We start from the raw sequence: 8,002 nt of genomic DNA on the forward strand, positions 1-8,002 counted from the left end.
TTTTACTCCCTTAACTTTATGCCACTATTTCACCAGTGTATCTCACAGGCAGGTTGCTTTTGTAGATTACAGAGTTTGTAGTTGAGTGATATCAATGATGACTTTTCTCATCTAATAGCATGCAAATGATATTTCAGCACTATGAATGCCAGCTAGTCAGTCAGGGTGAAACTTCTATTGGGGACTAGCTCAATTTCTCCATGTTCAGTGACCTAAGTAAGTGGTGTCTTCAGCAATAGAGACTGTCAGGTTGTGGAAGGTAACCAATGACATATTTGATCCATTTGGAATTTATCTTTGTGCAGGGTGATGGATGTGGATCTAAGTTTAATTTCCTGTGGATGAACGTCCAGTAATTCCAGCACCCATTTGTTGATGGTGCTATCTTATTTCAATTGCAGGTTTCTACCTGTTTATCAAATATGAAATTGACATGACTATATATATATTGGGGCCATAGAGCTTTTCCCATTGGTTTATCTGTCTGTTTTTGTGCTGGTACTATTTTTTTAATTCTATATTTCTGTACCATATCTCTAAATCTGTTATGATAATCCCTCCAGCACTGTTCTTTTACTCGGGATTGATTTGGATCTTTTGTTGTTCCAGATAAATTTTAGAATCATTTTTACCTTTCTGTGAAGAACATCATGAGAATTTTTATTAGGATTCCACTGAATCTGTAAATTACTCTTGACAGGATGGCCATTCTCACACTATCAATTCTAACAATCCTGGAGCATGAGAGGTCTTTCAGTCTTCTAGTGTCTTAATCTTTTGCTTCAGAAATGTAAAGTTTCATTGTAGAGGTCTTTCATCTTTGTGGTTAAGTTTAGTCCTAGATATTTTTTTTGGAGCTCTAGTGAATCAGAGTGATGGAATGTTCTCCTTTTTTGTGTGTTCATTATTGGTACATAGAAAAGCTACTCATTTTTTTAAGTTGATTTTATAACCTGCCACAATTCTGGAAATATTATTTTTAAAGTTTCCCGGTGGGATTTTTGCACCTTTTATGTATTGTATCATCTCATCTCTAGAGAAGGATAGTGTATTCATTTAATTTCCTTCTTTTGCCTTGGTGCTCTCACTAGTGCTACAAGCACTACATTGAAATGGAGTGTGGAGAGTGTGCAGCCCTGTCACTCCTAGTTTTTATTGAATTGCTTCAATTTTTTCTCCATTTAGTATTTGTGACTGTGGGTTTTGGCACAGCCATATTTGAATGGAATGGCAGAAGTCATAAAGCCAGCATAGCTGCTTGACAAAGATCCAGCAGAGCTGAGCCACATGATGGCTGCCATGCCACCTTTGGGTTTTATCCCCACCTGTTGCATACTCGGGACACTTTTAATATTTGTACAATTTGGGGATGTTAGATCGATGGAAAATTCCTTATGAATCATTTATGCATTCTCCCAGGAATGCTACTTCTAATCTTCCCCAGGAAAGTCCTGAACATACTATCCCCCCCACCCCACCCCGCCGCTTTTAGGGAGACATCCTTATCTACTTTAAATTCTGCCTTATGTCTTGAAGGTTGTGACACATAAAGAAGCCCGAGGTTTCTTCACAAGGTTATGAAACATTCTTGAAACATCTGTCCCTGTACTTACTTAGAAACAAGATCATCAAAACAAATTAAACTCAAAAATGTCAGCAAGATTTGGTGGGCTAGAGAAGTAGTCTACAGTTCAGATTACAAGCCTTTTTCCACTGTACACTCAGACAATTATGTGGCATACAAAGCTGCCCTACATAAAGACATATTGATGAATAAATTATTGAGTGGAAAGATGATAAAAGTATGAGGTATCAGGTCTGTCTCTTAGAAAAGTTAGCTCATGTAGAGCCACTATAATGTCATATGACCAAGGAACAACAGAATGCCAGGATTAGGCATATAGATAAATTCTATAAAGATATAAATATGAACATTGATTGGATTATGCCAGAATTTGAATGATCACTGCAGCAGCTGTGGCCTGAGGATTTTTTTCTGGGTCTCTGACGACTGAGAGTTAATAATACACTGCTTGGGCCATGGCCAAATGCCCATAGTGGCTTGAAGATTTTATTTTGGTCTAGTGTCCTTGAAGCATCCAAAGCTACCAGCCTGAGAACAGGCTGTCATATGCATCTAGATTCTCAAAAATTGGGTTATGAGGTTGATGAGTAAGAGTGATAACTCCATTTATTAATGATGTCAAAACTTGAAGAAAAATTATTGGAAATGATATCTCTATTCTGTCACAGTTTATTAATGATGACTAAAAGATGAGCAAAAAGAAAGTGATGTTCAGAACCAAAAGTGATATGATCTGCTGTGGGACATCCTGTATGTTGTAAATAAATAAAATACTGTTTGGCCAGTAACCAGGCAGGAAGGATAGGATAGGTAGGACAAGGAAGAGAAGAAGGCAGGGAGGTGGAAGGCTGAGGTGGAGAGATGCTGCTAGGTTCCACATGAGAAGCAGATGTTAAGATACCGGTAAGCCACGAGCCATGTGGCAACTTATAAATTATTAGAAATGGGTTAATTTAAGATATAAGAACAGTTAGCACGAAGCCTGCCACAGCCATACAGTTTATAAATAATATAAGTCTCTGTGTGTTTACTTGGGGGACGCTAGTGGAAGAGATTTGTCCTGACCGTGGGCCAGGCAGGACCAGGAAAACTTCAGCTACAATGACCTAAGTTTTAAAACATTATGAATGTATCCCTGCTTACTAAATTCTGTATAAATAAAGAAACATTCTGCCTGCTAGTCAGTCAGGCTGCAAGATTCTTCCAACCACCATGGCCTGGCTCACTTCCTTCCCCCATTGACTCTTTACATACTCTGCAGGACCCATCTACCACCCAGGATGGCTCCCAACAGGATTTGTCATAGATAGTCTTTATTATGTTGAGTTATGTTCCCTCCAGTCCTACACTCTTTTGGAATTTTATCAAGAAGCCTTGTTGGATGTTATCAAAGGCCTTTTCTGCATCTGTTGAGATGATCATTTTATTTTTTGTTTGTTTGTTTTTAAGCCTATTTATTGAGTTACATATGTTGAATCATCCCTGCATCTCTAGGATAAAGCCAACTTCATTGTATGGGTGATCTTTTTCTATATATACCTAGATTCAGTTTGTTAGTAATTTATTTAATTTTTTTTGTATTTAGCTTACCACCCCATAGTTTTGTGGGTTTATTGTACCTTTACCTGATCTTGATATTAGAGAAATACTACCTTCATAAAAGGTGTTTGAAAATGATGTTTTTCTCTTTTTAAGTAATTTGTTTTATAGATTGTTTTATTTTTATTATTAAGAAATTATCTATTCATTTTACATACCAACCACAGATCTCCCTCTCCCCCCTCCTCCCAACCCTCCAGCCCTCCTCCCTAACCAACTCCCTGTTCCTACTGCTTCCAAGGCAAGGTCTCCCATTGGGAGTCAGTAGAGCCTGGTAAATGCAGTTGAGGCAGGTCCAAACCCCTCCCCCTGCACCAAAGCACTGGGCTCCAAAAAGCCCTCTCATGTATCAGGGACGGATCCCAATCCCACTGCCTGGGGGCCCCCTAAATAGTTCAAGCTAAACAACTCTCTCAACTATCCAGAGGCCCTAGTCCAGTTGCATAGGGGCTCCACAGCTATTGGTCCACAGTTGATGAGTTTCCACTAGTTTGGCTGGCCATCTCTCTATGTTTTCCCATCATGATCTTGATGCTTCTTGCTCATAGAATTCTTCCCCTGTCTCATCAATTGGACTGCTGGAACGTGGCCTGGCATCTGGCCGTGGATCTCTGTATCTACTTCCATCAGTTACTGGATGAAGGCTCTATGTTAACATTTAGGGTATTCACTAATCTGATTACCCTAGTAGACCAGTCCAGGCACCCTCTCCACTATTGTTAGTGGTCTAAGGTGTGGTCATCCTTGTGGATTCCTGGGAACTTCCTTAGGATCCTTACTCCTTGTTCCCATAATGTCTTCATTTATTATGGTATCTCTTTTTTTCCTCTCCCACTCTGTCCCTGTTCCAGCTCTAATCTCCTGTTCCCTATGTTCTCATTACCCATCTGTTGCCCTCTATTATCCCTCTCAACCCCAGCATGAGTTTACTCATGTAGATCTCATCTATTTCTCCTTTACTGGGCAATCTATGTGTCCCTCTTAGAGTCTTCCTTGTTAGCTAGCTTCTATGGAGCTGTGGGTTGCAGTCTGGTTATCCTTTGCTTTATATCTAGTATCCACTTATGAGTGAGTACATACCATGTTTGTCCATCTGAGTCTGGATCACCTCACTCAGGATGATATTTTCTAGTTCCATTCATTTGTCTGCAAATTTTACGATATCATTGTTTTTCTTTGCTGAGTAGTATTCCATTGTGTATATGTGCCACATTTTCTTTATCAATTCTTTGGTTGGGGGGAATCTAGGTTGTTTCCAGGTTCTGGCTATTATGAATAATGCTGCTATAAACATAGTGGAGCATGTGTCCTTGTTGTATGATTGAGCATTCCTTGGGAATATGCCCCAGAGTGATATAGCTGGGTCTTGTGGTAGATTGATTTCCACTTTTCTGAGAAACTGCCATACTGATTTCCAAAGTGGCTATACAAGTTTGCACTCCCACCAACAGTGGAGGAATTTCCTCTTGCTCTACATCCTCTCCATCATAGGCTGTCTTTAGTGTTTTTGATCATAGCCATTCTGACAGGTGTAAGATGGTATCTCAGAGACTTTTGATTTTCCTTTGTCTAATGACTAGGGATGTTGAGCAATTTATTAAATGTCTTTCAGCCATTTGATATTCTCCTATTGAGATTCTCTGTTTAGCTCTTTAGCCCACTTTTTAATTGGACTGTTATGTACTTTGATGTCTGGTTTCTTGATTTCTTTATATATTCTGGAGATCAGCCCTTGTTAGATGTGGGTTGGTGAAGATCTTTTCCCATTCTGTAGGCTATCATTTTTGTTATTAACTGTTTCCTTTGTCCTACAAAAGCTTCTCATTTTCAGGAGGTCCCACTTATTAATTGTTGCTCTCAGTATCTGTGCTACTGGTGTTATATTTATGAGGTAGTCTCCTGTGCCATGTGTTCAAGACTACTTCCTACTTGTTCTTTTATCAAGTAACTGGATTTATGTTGAGGTCTTTGATCCACTTGGACTTGAGTTTAGTGCATGGCAACAGATATGGATCTATTTGCAATCTTTTGCATGTTGACATCCAGTTATGCCAACACCATTTGTTGAAGATGCTCCCCCCCCCTTTGTATAGTTTTGGCTTCTTTGTAAAAAATCAGGTGTTCGTAGGTGTGTGAATTAATGTCAGGATCTTCAATTCGATTCCATTGGTGCATATGTGAGTTACTATACCAGTACCAAGCTGTTTTTATTACTATAGCTCTATAGTAGAGCTTGAAGTCAGGGATCATGATGCCTCCAGAGTTTACTTTATTGTATAGGATTGTTTTAGCTATCCTGGGCTTTCTGTTTTTCCATATGAAGTTGAGTATTGTTCTTTTCTGGTCTGTGAAAAATTGTGTTGTGGTTTTGATGGTGATTGCATTGAATCTGTAGATTGCTTTTGGTAAGATTAACATAGTAAAAATTATTTATAGATTTTCTTAGAAAGTGTATAGAATTTTACTATGAATACATTTTTTTTTAGTCAGAAGGTTTTTTAATTAATGTTTTTTAATTTTTTATTATAGGTCCAGTAAGTCATTGATCTCCTCTTGGTTTAACTTTGGTTGTTTGGATGAACCTACAAATTAATTCATTTCCTTTAGATTTTCTAACACAATGAAGTGCAGGTTTTTAAAGAATTCATTTACAATTTTAATTTCTTTGATTGCTGTTGTAATGTTTCCCTGTTTAGCTCTAATTATGTTAATTTGGGTCATTTTCCCTTTGTTTTGATAGTTGTGTCAAAGGTCATTCAGTCTTGTTTAACTTCTCAAAAATGTGACTCCTGTTTTGGTAATTCCTTGTATTATTTCTTTTTTAATGTTTCATCAGTTTCTGCTCTTACTTTTATTATTTCTTATAGTCTACTACCATACTGAGGTTTTCCAAATTATTGAGTTGTATCATTAAGTCATATATTTATGTCTCTTTTTAATGCAGGCATTCAGAATTATAAATTTCTCCTTAAGGACTGATTTTATTGTATTCAAGAAATTTTGTTATATTGTTTTCATATTCATTGAATTGCAGGAAATTTTTAATTTGCTTTATTGATTTTTTTGATTCACCTGTCATTTAGTAATCTGTTGTTTTGTCTCTATGAGTTTGTATAATTTCATTGTCAAATATGAAAGAGCTGAAATTTTGTGTATGCACGATTTGCTCTTAACTTTTGTTCCATTGATCTGCGTTTGGTTATGTGCATATACTATGTTCTGTTTATTATTTTGACTTTGTAATATAATTTCTAGAGACTCATTATATGTTGATCTTAAGCTTTATTGTGTTGTTCTTAGATATGGTACACAGTTACTTCTGTTTTTCTGAATTTGAGATTTGCTTGTGTCCAGTATGCAGTCTATTTTAGAGAAACTTCCATGGACTACTAAAAAGAATTCTTTAGTATTTAATTGAATTATTATGTGTTATGTTCATTTGATATATGATATTACTTAATTCTGATGTTTCTCTTATTATTTTTTGTCCAGATGACCCATATATTGGAGAAAGTAGGGTACTGAGACCACCAACTATTACAAATTTAAAGTCAATCTGCATATTTTTTTTGTGAGCTAGAAAACCACTTTATTTGTTCTGGGGAATTGTCCAGAGTCCCCTTAGAACTTCTGGAACTGCTTCTTGGTGCCAGCAGCCTTGGTGACCTTGAGCACATTGAAGCGGACTGTCTTGCTCAGGGGCCTGCACTCTCCCACAGTGACGATGTTGCCGATCTGTACATCCCTGAAACAGGGGGACAGGTGCACAGACATGTTCTTGTGGCGCTTCTCAAAGTGATTGTACTTCTGGATGTAATGGAGGTAGTCCCTGCGGATGACAATGGTCCTCTACATCTTCATCTTTGTCACGACACCAGACAGGATCCGACCTTGGATGGAGACATTACCAGTGAAGGGGCATTTCTTGTCTATGTAGGTGCCCTCAATGGCCTTCTTGGGAATCTTGAAGCCTAGACCGATGTTTTTGTAGAACCGAGGGAGTTTTTCCTTGCCGGTTTCTCCAAGCAGAACATGCTTCTTGTTTTGAAAGATTGTGGGCTGCTTTTGGTAAGCACGTTCCATCTGAATGTTTGCCATCTTCCCGGCAGCCTGAGAAAAAGAGAGTCAATCTGCATCTTTAAGTCAAATAGTACACTTCTTATAAAATTGAATGTGAGAGAGCTTGGTGAGTTTATGCTTGGTATTGTAATGTTTTCTCAGTTAATTGTTCCTTCCATTCAAATGAAGTGTCGTCTCTGGCTCTTCTAATTAATCTTAGCTTTAAGCCCTTTATCAGGTATTAGGTTAGCAATACATGCTTGCTTTCTTGTCCTGTTTGATCAGAATATTTTTTACAGCCTTTACTTTAAGGTAATGTGTCTGGCTTTAAGAGTAAGATGAGTTTCTTGAAGACAACAGAAATAGGGATTTTGTTTCTTAATTCATTCAATGAATTCTGCATATTTTGATTAGGGAATTAAAGCCATTAATATTTAGAGTTATTAGTGAGAGGTGTGTATTGATTACAGTTAGGTTTGTGTGTGCCTGTGCGTGCGTGCGTGTGTGCGTGCATGTGTGTGTGTGTGTGCTTGTTTGCTATTTGTGTTCTAAGTTCTAGTTTGTGTTTCAGTACATACAGTTTCATTTGTTTTCTTTCTATAAGATCTCTGTTATGCTTATTTCTCTCTTCACTTGGAATTATTGCTTCTACTCTTCTGTTGAGACAATTTGGTAGACATGAAAGTTTTTAGCCTGTGTGTATCATGGAAAGCTTTTCTTTTCTTTTTTTTTAGCTATTGCAGACAGTTTTGCTTGGTA

The 8,002-nt window shown here is 37.6% G+C and overlaps 1 pseudogene; it reads right to left on the minus strand.

Moving 5' to 3' along the window:
• Positions 1–6,747: 6,747 nt before the first annotated feature.
• Positions 6,748–7,283, minus strand: LOC114695993 (annotated as a pseudogene).
• Between the last annotated feature and the right edge of the window lie 719 nt (positions 7,284–8,002).

The sequence above is a fragment of the Peromyscus leucopus genome, chromosome 9 (assembly GCF_004664715.2).
Source record: "Peromyscus leucopus breed LL Stock chromosome 9, UCI_PerLeu_2.1, whole genome shotgun sequence".
Taxonomy (NCBI): Eukaryota; Metazoa; Chordata; class Mammalia; order Rodentia; family Cricetidae; genus Peromyscus; species Peromyscus leucopus.